The sequence below is a fragment of the Peromyscus eremicus genome, chromosome 19 (genome assembly GCF_949786415.1).
Source record: "Peromyscus eremicus chromosome 19, PerEre_H2_v1, whole genome shotgun sequence".
NCBI lineage: Eukaryota > Metazoa > Chordata > Mammalia > Rodentia > Cricetidae > Peromyscus > Peromyscus eremicus.
In genome coordinates this window covers 44862405-44873358 of record NC_081435.1, presented here as the reverse complement: position 1 = coordinate 44873358, position 10954 = coordinate 44862405, and the positions used below count along the sequence as shown (strand labels likewise).

The following is a 10954-nucleotide window of genomic DNA, read 5'->3' as shown; positions in this document are numbered from 1 at the left end:
GAGAGAGAGAGAGAGAGAGAGAGAGAGAGAGAGAGAGAGAGAGAGAGAGAGAGAGAGAGAGAGACTCTTCCTTTGGTAGCCGTGAGATACGGTGGCCATCAGTCTCCCTGACAGTGAAACACTATGGAGTTAGTCCTGATTCAGCAGAAGGCCGGTGGCTTTCCAGTTTTATGAAGACTTATGCATCCAGAACAAAGGCAATGGGCAAAGGGTTTTAGCACCACACCGTCTGTTGAATTATTGAACCTGGCCTCACTGGAGTCCTTGCTCTGGTGCTGGAAGGTTAAGAACTCTTGTCAGCAAGTACCGACAGCTCAAGCAGCCTAGGGGAGCTATCACAGATGGACACGGAAGAATAAAAACGAAATATCCTCCATCCTCACCAAAGCAACCAAGAGGATCTTAAGCCTTGACCGGTGGTGTGTTCCATTTTTTTTTTTTTTTTATAAAATCCTTAGGTGTAGGAACATCCATCTTCAGCAGCAGTAGCCCAAACAGAAGTGATGGTAGGAACAGTCTAGCAGGCTAGGATCAGCAACTCTGTGGAAGCAAAGAGGCACATGGCTACAAATCTGGGCTCAGCAAATAGTGGTGAGGAAAAATTGTGCATGGTGTGAGCACCCTTTAGAGGGGGGCTCTGAAAAAGTTTGTGTTTCCTTGAGTCAACAAGAAGCCAGTCAACTGGGGGTTTTGCTGGCTGCTGTTGACATTCGGGTTTAGTATGATGTGACTGCATTTGCAATCAGCAGCTGCTAAATCCCGAGATATTTGGATTACATGACTAAAAACGGCTTTTGTCTCTAAGTCCGTGAATTTACAGAGATACAAGGTTGCACTGCTGTGGAATTATTCTGTGACTTCAACTCATTCTACTGACAATGTTTTCCAGAATGCTAGGAGAGAAATTTCCATGCAAAATATTGCAAGCAACATAGGCAATCGTATCTAAATAATGACTGTGGCTGTTAGATTAAATGCTTTACCACCTTATCTGATTCAGTCCTTAACATTGTCCGAAGAAGAAGAAGTTGTACTTCTCTCTCTCTTCCTCCCTCCCTCCTCTTTCTTGCTATTTAGCCCAGGCTGCCCTAGAACTCATGTTCCTCTAGTCTTCACCTTGCGGGTGCTAGAATTATCTATCTTTTAGATATGGGCAAAGTTCAAAGATTTGAATAATTGAAGCTCAGTTGACTAATATTAGAGAAGGATGACCCGTCGACTTGTGGAGCTATCCCTGACGCCCTTCCTTAAATACCCTTTCTCTGAAGTCAGCTTCCCTAAGATTAAATTTGGGATGATGGCTCCCGTGGATTGACTTAGTGAGGAAGTCCTCCCAGGGTCACTAATAAGGGAGTGAGGGAGGTCAGAGAGTCAAGTAGGAGATCTGCGGAAAAGAACCGTGGAAGTGACGCCCAGATCTTGTGGGGGAGCCTGGTGTTGGGAGGCGGGGGGCACACGATACCTCAGAGCTTTCTAAGCGGAAGTATCTTCACACCTGTCAGTCAGCACTGTACCCATAGGAAACATCCACCGGCACTAGCAAAGCAAATCACACCGAACCCATTGAAACATAAGGGTAAAAGGGATCCGACAGGTCTGCCCAGAGTATTGCTATTGTCCGCTGAGCCAATTCAACAGCAGAGCTGGCCCACAGCCAGCTAGAGTCCTCGCATGCTATCCCAGTGAGAAGAGAATTAGAGGGAGCCTTCCCAACCAGGGCTTCTGACTCACAGTCTCTACCTGGGAAGAGGAGAAAGGCACGTCAGCCTTTCAGTGAAAATGAGCTGTGAGTTGGGAGCCTGGCATTTTCAAGTTTCTATAGGATACATGGGGTGGGGGTGGGGGGCAGCTAGATGTGATGTGGCCAGAGAACCTCAGCCTTTTCAACCCCAAGCGGAAATGTACTTCCCATGCCTCCTCCACCACTGCATGAATCCACCGTTCTGGGCAAGGCATAAGCCCTGTGAGCCTCAGGTCCCCTAGCAGGAAAAGGAAGACAATTATCTCCCCCGGAATGTGCTACAATAAGCAACAAGATGACACCTGTTAAAGCACTTTGTAAATGGCCGTTGGTAGATGAATACACGCTATTAGCAACATCAGCTTGTAGTTAAACAGAAACAATCCGCTTCCATTACACTGAGCTCATAGAATTCCATGATCCGCATGTGGGTGGATACAAAATAACAACATTAAGTGTAAATTCAGGGAAATGGAAGGTTTCTTTCTTTTTTTTTTTTTTTTTTTTTTTTGGTTTTTTGAGACAGGGTTTCTCTGTGTAGCTTTGCGCCTTTCCTGAAACTCACTTGGTAGCCCAGGCTGGCCTTGAACTCACAGAGATCGGCCTGGCTCTGCCTCTCAAATGCTGGGATTAAAGGAGTGTGCCACCACCTGAAGGTTTCTTTCTAATCCACTGAGAAACCTGCGTCTGCTTGTGTTCACTAACATCTCCATCCAGGCCACCGTTCAGCTGGAGGTTAAATAGATTTGAAAAGAGAGCAGCCTTGAGCTTCAGGAAAGCCAAGCTCCCAAAGACACAAAGGAGCCAGGCCAGCTCAAGAGTGACCTCCAGCTCCCAGCTCTCGCTCATCCTGCAGCCTTAGCTGTCCCCACCCTCCCTGCCAGACCGGAACTGAATTCACCGGCAACTCCTATGGCAAATCCATTCACGCGAAGGTCAGCGGGACACAGCTGTAACCAGGACTCTCTCAAGGGTCTGGGGAAAGTGAGTTGTGAATGGTGGCGTGCCGATTTGAATGCTCCAGGCCTGAAGTTAAAGTAAGCGCTGTTCGTGAAGAATCTTGCTCTTCAGAGTGACTTCTCATCCTGAACAGAAAGACTCTCCACCACGGCACACACTCTCTCTCTCTCAGCTGTGTCCTATGAAAGTAAAGGAAGCATTTTAAGATCAGAACAACTGGAGCTTCACTCCCTCCTTCAGCTTCCACCAGCTTTGTGACTCTGAACCTTGGTTTTCTCATCTGTGAAATGGACGTGTGAATACCTCCCCACAAATCACTGCAAAAATGCCTGTAAACTACAGAGCTGTCTGTGCTGCTTGGCAGACGTCCAACAACTTCCATGAAATAAAATCAACACTAATTCATAAAAGGACTGGACAACTGCCTTTGACATAATAAAACATTAATTATTATTACACCCTTCAGAAAGCACTTCAGGGATTTGTCCTCAGAGGGCATGTAATAAATCGTGGTTAAACTCATGAATATACAAATGGTTGTGTCCAACAAGCTTTTTAATTCATAGAAAGGAGAGAACATTCCTGAGATCTTTCTGGAAGAACTCCTGCCTGAGCCGCAGAGAAAGTTCAAGACCAACCCATGTAACTTAGGGATATTTTATCTCAAAATGAAAAGTAAAAATGAATAAAAGACTGCAGATGTAACTCAGAGGTAGCCTTCACATAGCATGGATGAGGCCCTTAGTTGACATCTATCTGGCACCCCTTCTCCTAAGAAAAAAAAAAGGAAATTTTTACATCCTGGTTGGGCATAAAAAGATACATCACACACCCACACACACACTGCACTAGGAATTGAATTTAGGACCTTGGACATAGCTAGGCAAGTCTTCAACCACTGAACTATATACCCAGACTTTATCTATTTTTTTTTTAATTTTGAGTAAATATATCCTTAAGTTACATAGGTTGTCCTTGAACTCATTCCACAGCTCAGGCAGACCAGGAATTTGTGATCATTCTACTTCAGCCCCCCAAACAGCTGGAAGCATAAGCCTGCACTACCAGGCACAGCCATCCCAAACATCTTTCAACTGGCCTGTGCCTCACCGCAGGCTCCATACGCCATACAGTCATCACACCCATTCCTCCCTTCACTGGGACCAGGACAAGGCCTCTGAGCTGTGGGCAGCACATTCAGCCTTCCCAGGTGAAGAGCTGGCCTCACAGGCTGTGAGTCACCAACTCTTTCTGGCTTAGAGATTGACAGTTGGTGCTGGAGATGTTCTCTCCTCTTTCTGCCCTTTCACATGGTAGAACCTGTGTGTCCATGCACCTCCCGATGTCCCTTTTGTGTGTCCACAGTTGCTCTTGTATAACACCAATCAGATTGAAATAAAGGTTCCCTAGTGGCCTCACTTGAACTTACCTCTTGTGTGTATGTACACACACACACACACACACACACACACACACACACACACACACATTTTTTGTTGTTGTTGTTTTCAGACAGGGTTTCTCTATGTAGCTGTGGCTGTACTGGAACTTGCTCTGTAGACCAGGCTGGCCTCAAACTCACCAAGATTGTCCTGCCTCTGCCTCCCGATGCTGGGATCAAAGGCATGCACCATCACTGCTTGGTTTATATATATTTAAATTACCTATTTAAAGGTCATATCTCCAAATACAGTCACATTCTGTGGCACTAAGGCATTATTTACTTAGTGTGGTGGGAGGTAAGTGTGGTACATGCATGCCACTGCACACATATGAAGATAAGAGGAAAACTTTTCTGACGTCCATTCTCTCCTTCTACTTTGAGACAGGATCTCTCCTGTTGCTTTGCTATACTGCTGCATACTCCAGGCTAGCTAGCCCAGGAGCTTCTCGCTGATCTCTGTCGCCACCTCCTAACTCAGCGTAGGCGTGCTGGGATTAAAAATGAATGTTGCCGGGCGGTGGTGGCGCACGCCTTTAATCCCAGCACTCGGGAGGCAGAGCCAGGTGGATCTCTGTGAGTTCGAGGCCAGCCTGGGCTACCAAGTGAGTTCCAGGAAAAGGCGCAAAGCTACACAGAGAAAACCTGTCTCGAAAAACCAAAAATAAATAAATAAATAAAAATAAAAATGAATGCTACTGTAATTCACTTTTATGTCGGTTCTGGGGAATCAAACTCAGGTCATCAGGCTTGCAAAGCAAGTCATCTCCCCAGATCAATGTCAGAGATTTAATATATGAATAACAGCCTGCCACAATTCACGTGCAGCTAGAACTACGATTTCCCCGTTAATGGTAAGGATCTTAACGTCTCCTATGTGCAAAAACTGATGAGGGAAGGATTTCAGTTGAAGTCTGTATTAGTCACTTTTCTGTTGCTGTGACAGAATACCCTGAGCAAAGGCGAATTCAGGAAGAGAGAGTTTATTTGGGCTTCAGGTGGAGATTCCCTTATGGCAGGGGAGGCGTGGCACCAGGTATCTGAAGCAGGAAGCTGAGAGATGGCACCTTCAACCACAAACCTGAAGCAGAGAGAGTCCATTAGAAGTGAGGCAAGGCTCCAAACTCTCAAAGCCCATCCCCAGTGACATTCTTCCTCCAGCCAGGCTCTATGTCCTACCAGTCCTTCAACCTCTCCAAACTGCACCACCAACTGGGAAAGAAGTGTTGAAATACCTGAACCTGGAGGGACGTTTCTCATTCAAACCACCACAATTTCTGTTTGGCATGCAAGTCTATTATCATCACCATATAACACTGCCTCTAAAAGCTGATGAGTCATGCAAAAGCACGAGGCTGAGTGACAACCAGCAGTATTTACAGGAAGAAGGATCTGAGTGAATGGCTTGTTTAGAAGACTGCTTTGAAATGCATAATGAGCATAAGCCCTGTGGTTGTGGATCAATTTGTCCCTTTGTTACTATAGAAAATCTCTCTAAGCAACTGAAAAATCTGCAGTCCACCCATGCACAGGCATATACCTGCCCTGGCTAATTACTGAAGACATTGTTCAAAGACGGCTCCTAATTAAAGTGTGCATGGCCTATGCCAAAACATGAGCGCAGCATCCCTAACAGTTTGTAATCCATCTGGTCTCCAGGCCCACATACCAGTGTCTGGTATGGCTGCTGTCCCCAAAGCTACTTACCTTCTTTTTGGGTGGGGGAGGGTGGTCCATGGTGGATTATGAATCAATAAACACTCAGTCAATTCCCTGGACTCTGTTGACATGCATGGCCAGTTTTCTCTCGTGATTAATTACACTTGTTTTTGCAAGAGAATTAATTCACTTTTCTGGAGAGTTTTTCTGGTTTTCTGCTACTAAAAAGCCAATCTCAACAATCCCCTAGCTCAGCAGGAATAGAATCTGGTTCAGTATGGCTGATCAAAATTGTCAAAATCTATGACTTTAAAAAAAGAACATGGTTATAACTAGAAGGGAGGACATAAATGTGTGTGGGAGTAGTGTAATATACATGAACATAAACCTCTTATAATTATGGTGTTTCATATTAAGGTATACAGTAGATATCTTTTTTCATGGTTTCCACCTATTTCAAAAAGCCTACTAACTTACCTACAAGCAAATCAGATATTACATGTTTCAGATAATAATATAGTCAAGAAAAGAGCAGATAATAGAAGACATGTTCACAATTAGGCAGAACTCTCTTCAAACAAAGAAGAACCCTCAGTTAATTATTTTTGTCAAGAACTTTAAAATCATATAATTCAACAACCTAGACATTCCCACCTGAAGATAGGGAGACAAAGAATTGGTGGAGGGAGCTGCCTTGGCTGGATCAAGGTCTTGTCTTGCTCGGTGATTCATCAAATTCGCCAGCGAGGAAGAGGGAAAACATCACACACACACACAAGGTAGCTCCAACTTAAAAGCTACTGTTCTCTCTTTCTCTCATTTGTCTTCATGAGGGAAGGGGGGATACTCCTTCTGAAAACCATTTCACAGGAGCAGTACCATCAATTCTTAATTGTTAATATCACAACTGGTTATTTATTGAACATCAACAGTGCATTAGATGTCTGCAACACAGATAGCTCCAAGTCTTAAATCAAAGTAGCTCACTTAAAAATGTGGATCTTTAGCAATGTTGTTTTGAGAGGTGTGTGTGTGTGTGTGTGTGTGTGTGTGTGTGTGTGTGTGTGTGTGCATGTGTACATGTGCACATGCATGCATGCTTAGTGTGATCTTGGGAAACGAGCTGGATAATGGGATGCTCCTTGCCTTTGATAGAGTGTCTTCCTAACATCTGTATTTTCCCGCCTACTGGTTAGATTATTTATCTGTAAATCAAAGACTGAAAACTATGGAAGAGACTCTGAAAAATCAACATCTTATAATCTCCAAATGTATCTGACCAAACCCCTATCTTAGTAAAGTATTTGAAAAAGTACTCTGTTGATTTTATATGATCACTTGCAAGCTATACACATACACTACTGAACTGATACATCATGATTCTTATAATGCGTTCAAAAGAGAAAAACTGTATGGAAGACATAGAAGTAAAATGTTTTAAGATGATTTTTGCTTGATTGTGCTCTTAGGAACAAAGAAGATTTGCTCTCACTAAAAAGGATGCTGCCATCGATAACATTTCTAAACTATTCAGAAGAATGCAATAGGCTGTTTCACTTTTTAAAAAAAAAAAAAATCTTGTCTTGGTATTTTGGGGATACAAGGATTTGAAAGTCCAGTGCAGCTTCCCTGGCTGTCATTGCTAAGGAAGATGCTTTACAAAAATATGTCCATCCAAATATTAGGGAAAAAGCAGGGTTGGCTGCCTTCATACATCATGAAACTACTAAATTCCACCCACCAGTTTTGGAAAAGTTTTTGTCAAAATTCACTAGTAAGTTTCATTTTTTTTTCCCTTTCCTACCGCTTGTTTTTTTCCCCAATAAATTAGAACTCACTGTATTTTTATTTATTTAATGAGTGAGTTCTTTGAAATACACTGAAATGACTTTAAAACCAGTTTTGAAAATTGATTACTACATCTTGATTTTAAAGGATTGTACCTAGGCAGCCTTGGCAACAAAAATAACATTAATGATGGAAACATTTCTTGGCCATTATGATCAAAATACTTTCTCTGTAGCACAAGATTTGTTTCCTTTTATTAATGATTTCTCCTCTTTAAAAAGCAATGACAGTTTAATTGACTAATTAAAAAGCCTTCACTTAAAGCCTGCCCTTCTTGTCCTAACCCATTTAGGGGCTACCTCTTCCCTCTTCTGGGATTCCATTTCCTCTGCTGTCCATGGAGGCAGTTGTTTGCTTCTGCTCTTGTAAGCTGCGTGATGGGCAATGACTGAACTCAAAGGAGCCTCTGCCTGGCTCGTATATAAAAATGGGATCTGTTAAAAGTGAGGCTTTCTTTGTTTTTAAATTTTTCTAAGATGCCTACTACCAATAGCCATTTGTCATCACAGGAAAATAGCACAATTATACATGTCTTTTGTCAAAAAAATTTAAAAGTACAACTTGGACTACTTTAACTTACCCCAGTATGATCCACAAACCTCTCTGTGACACAATGAAAGATGAAACCATTATCCCTGCATTAAAATTGTCATGAAGGTCCCTTTCTAGCCTGCCTTGGACCCTGCAGCCTCCACGATGTTGATGCCTAGGAAGACCCAGATTGCCATCTACAAACTCCTTTTTAAGGAAGGAGTGATGGTTGCCGAGAAAAGTGTCCATATGTCCAAACATCCCAAGCTGTCAGATAAGAATGTGCCCAGACTTCACATAATGAAGGCCTCAAGGCTATGTGAAGGAATAGTTTGCCAGGAGACATTTCTATTACCTAATGAACGAGGGCATGCAGTATCTCTGAGATGATTTCTACCGACCTTCAGAGACCGTGCCTGCCACCATACACTGTGGCCATCCTGAAACTGACAAGCCTCAGCCCAAAGGTCCAGAGGGTGAGTGACTTCAAAATTAACAAGAGGGGAGGCAGAGAGCCCTACAGAAGAAGTGCTGTGTGCTCCCTGGGGCTGACCAGAAAGCTGAGGCCGGAGCTGGCTCATCAACTGAATTCCAGTGTAGAGTCAGCTTTGGTTGTGGACATGGTCAGCCACCTCAGTGAAGTTGGAGACTGTGCTGTGTTGGATAAACTTTACAGAAAAGTGTGGGGAAAAATCATCATAAAGATTCTACTTGTAATTCTGCTATTTAAGATGATTAGTCCATAGTTTTTTGTTAATGAAGCCCCAATTTACTACAATACACGGAAACATAGTGCTATAAATGAACAAATGAAGAAACTTACATTCTTTGGTGTCAGAGGACCTAGGCTATATGATTCACTAGACACTTAAAAACTAGTAATCTTGCTTCCCTTTCTTCTTTCTTTCCTTTCTTTTTCCCTCTTTCCTTCTTTCTTCCTTTCTTTCTTTCCCTTTAGATAAATACACAAGGGATAACATTTCTTTTCTCCCTTCCACTACGGAGTCTGCTGCTCTGGTCCAGCAGTTTACTGAAAAAGCTTCTCTGGATTCTACACCAGATTTCTTGGGTGCAGCCTGCTGCTCCGCCCAGCACGTGTCAGCTTAACAACTTGACAGCTATCTACACTCCCCACATGGGTGGCTCCTGGATCATATTTCCGACAGGTGGCCATCTTTTTTAAGTATCTCTGATGACAAAGAGCTAGTGACCTTGCAGTATAATCCACCTCATTATTAGACAGCTGTGATTGTCAGAAAGCATGTTTTTCCTTTCCTGTAGTTTTATCTACTACTGGATTATTTTACTCTCTGGTGCCACAAAAAAAACAAGTCATCACTATCCTATCTTCCATGATCCCTCTGTCCTGGATAGTTATATGTTAACTTGACGGGCTAGAGTCATCTGAGAGGAGAGAACCTCAATTGAAAAATGACTCTATAAGATCAGGCTGTAGGCAGGCAAGGCTTTGGGGCATTTTCTTAATTAATGGTTGGTAGGGTAGGGCCTAGCCCATTGTGGGTGGGAACACACCTGGGTTGGTGGTCCCAGGTTCTATAAGAAAGCTGGGTGAGCAAGACAGGGAGAGCAAGACAGGGAGAGCAAGCTAGGAAGTGGCACTCCTCCATGGCCTCTGTATCAGCTCCTGCTTCCAGGTTTCCACCCAGTTCGAGTTCCTGCCTTGACTTCCCTCAGTGGACTGTGACTCAGGATATACAAGCCACATAAGCCCTTCCCTCTCCCAGTTGCCTTTAGTCGTGGTGTTTTATCACAGCAATAGTAACCCTGACTAAGACAGCCTCTGTCGTCTCTAAACCCTTCAATCGATGCCCACTTGTTTGGGTTTCTACAGTGTTCCATTCCCGTCCCCTTCTCCTGGCTGCTCCTACTTAGAGACATGCTGCCCTGTGTCCTGCCTATGTGTGCCACCAGGTCACATCAGAGAGCTGTAGGTGTGTGACCTCTTCTGTTATTTTCAAAGAGATTCCTCATCACCAGATTAGGTTTGCCTGTGTTCTCTGTGTGGGTGTTTTATGCTGAAATATCTTTCATCATCAAGCTGAAGGATTTTTCTAACTCTCTTCAAGACACTCCTTCTGCTGTCAACATGTATGTAATATACCGGCTCACAGTCCTAATGGCATGATATCTGCTTATTGTCTGAATCGTAGTGTTACCATAGAAAACAGGGTATTAGAACAAACGCTGAAGCTAGGATTACATGTCAATTGATATCAGTGAAGGTCCAACTCTGCTTCAGGAGACACTTTTCTATCCCCTCAAATCCCCCTAATAAGATGAGAATATTAGTGACTATCCTCTAGATCTCAGGACGTTTTAGTGATAATTAGATGAATGAGCTGGGTGTGGTGGCTCATACTTGTAATTCCAGTACTCAGAGGCTGGGGAGTGCTTGGGAGGATCACAAGAATTCAAGACCAGCTTGGAGTACACAGTGACCTCAGCACTAGCCTGATCTACAACTTGGACCCATCCTCAAAATAAAAAAAGAATTAATGAGTTGTAAATGAGCCCTTAAAAGGAGTGTGTGAGCATGTTTATGTGTGTGTGTATGTGTGTGTGTGTTTACAATGCAACCTGTAGGCACTTAATAAATATTAATGGGGAAATTAAACATATAAACATGCAGATAAATGACAGAGAGCATACTGAATAATGACAAAAAGGGGGGATCAGAAAAAAAGGTAAGACATAACATCAATTCAAGCTCTTGGCATCTTAAGCCAGTATCTGTCGCCAGTGGCAACACCAGA

The 10954-nt window shown here is 43.3% G+C and overlaps 1 pseudogene; it reads left to right on the top strand.

Moving 5' to 3' along the window:
- Positions 1 to 8345: 8345 nt before the first annotated feature.
- LOC131896091 (small ribosomal subunit protein eS10-like) lies at positions 8346 to 8820 on the top strand (annotated as a pseudogene).
- Positions 8821 to 10954: the final 2134 nt, after the last annotated feature.